Source organism: Eufriesea mexicana, unplaced genomic scaffold (assembly GCF_001483705.2).
Source record: "Eufriesea mexicana isolate 0111107269 unplaced genomic scaffold, ASM148370v2 scaffold2792, whole genome shotgun sequence".
NCBI classification, from domain to species: Eukaryota; Metazoa; Arthropoda; class Insecta; order Hymenoptera; family Apidae; genus Eufriesea; species Eufriesea mexicana.
Window position 1 is genome coordinate 298,216 of NW_016910897.1, and position 1,707 is coordinate 299,922.

The 1,707-nt window shown below is 33.4% G+C and overlaps 2 non-coding genes across 2 annotated transcripts; both read left to right on the forward strand.

Annotated features, from left to right (window-relative positions):
* The first annotated feature begins 1,037 nt into the window (after window positions 1-1,037).
* Window positions 1,038-1,109, forward strand: TRNAG-UCC (transfer RNA glycine (anticodon UCC)). Its single transcript has one exon. It is a non-coding gene; the product is annotated as a tRNA-Gly (tRNA).
* A 317-nt stretch (window positions 1,110-1,426) lies between these two features.
* On the forward strand, window positions 1,427-1,498 carry TRNAG-UCC (transfer RNA glycine (anticodon UCC)). The gene has a single exon. It is a non-coding gene; the product is annotated as a tRNA-Gly (tRNA).
* Window positions 1,499-1,707: the final 209 nt, after the last annotated feature.

The following is a 1,707-nucleotide window of genomic DNA, read 5'->3' on the forward strand; positions in this document are numbered from 1 at the left end:
CTGTTTAATTTACCAACGGAGAACAATGCGTCACGTGTGCTCGTTAAGCGATCGCACTCGACGCCGTTATTACATTAATCGGGCATTAATCGTCGAGGATTCGCTTTTTGTAATCAATCGTTTGTCTCGATAAGCGTGCGTATTTTAACTTGGTACGATAACAGGCCGACCGCGAGCAGAATCGTGTGTCGCCGGTGAAATACGGGTGGTATTAACCCTTAAATGCAACGAAATTTCCCTATTATATTAGTACTCGTAGCCCTCCTACAACACGGCATCCTATAACACGATTCATAAATTGCGGAAACCCTCCTACAACACGGTATCCTATAACACGGTTTTGCTCCAACGCAATAAGAAAATTGCAAAAATCTTTGTACAACACTATACTTCTATATGAACAGTGACGACGAAGAAATTTATTAAATTGAAGTTGCGTTAAATTAAGATAATATTTTTGTTTTTGTTTCGTTTTGTGTTGTACGTACGTTTATATTTTTAATAAAAATTAAGTTGTTTACGTAGAAATAAAAAAAAGAAATTTGTTTTTAGTAAGTTTTCGAAACGTAACCCCCCTTTTCGTACTGGCTCTGGGTCTCATACAACACGGTTTCACGCAACACGACATTTTCTAGGAACCTATCTACCGTGTTATAGGAGGGTCTCCTGTATGCACACTTATCACGCGACTATTGTTACATTTCAAATAATGCGTTTTATCAGAAAATTCGAGGAATTTCTAAAATTTTTGGCCAATCTTATCGCGGATGGTACAAACGTATAGTGGATAACTGAAATTAAATGCATCTTCGATGTATGATTTTTTATAATTGAATCATAGTATAAAGGGGAGGATTAATATCTTATGGAACTTCGAGGTGTATGAAGTGAAATGCATTGAGAGATCAGTATAAGCTGTTGGAATGAAAAAGATGACGTATTCAAGTGAGATATTCGAATATGGATATTTTTATATAATGTATATATATATATACAGTGACCAAAGAATTTTGGTATATGGATTCCTTTAAACAACTGCGATGGTGGTGTAATGGTTAGCATAGTTGCCTTCCAAGCAGTTGATCCGGGTTCGATTCCCGGCCATCGCAGGGTTCATTTTTTGCTTTTTATAATTAATATTTTTGATGTATTTTTTTTTATCACATCTTTTAAGCGCTAAACATAATTTTCCTTTTTCTTTCTTTTTTTTATAATAATGATACAAAAAAAAAAGAAGTTTTTCTATGCTGGAGACAATATATTCCGTAATGTAATATGACTTTTAATACCATTCATTGTGCGATTAGCTAGATAAAGTAAAATGCGTTAAGAGTAAGAAATTTATTTTATTTGTAATCAAAATTATTTTATTTTCTATAATTAAAATTATATATTTTTACTATTTTAAGTATGTAGTTTCTCAACTGCGATGGTGGTGTAATGGTCAGCATAGTTGCCTTCCAAGCAGTTGATCCGGGTTCGATTCCCGGCCATCGCAGGTCGTTTATTTTTGCCTTTTTTTTTTCATAGAGAGTAGCATTATATCATAACTGTACTACATTGTGTCACAAAAACTTCATATTGAACCTGAACATATTTGATTAGCACGTTTTTTGCTTAGAAAAAAGTAAACGTCTTTTTACAACGCGTTGGTTTATTACGGAAAAGTTGCTTTGCATTATTTAATTAGAGAAAAATATAATTTGT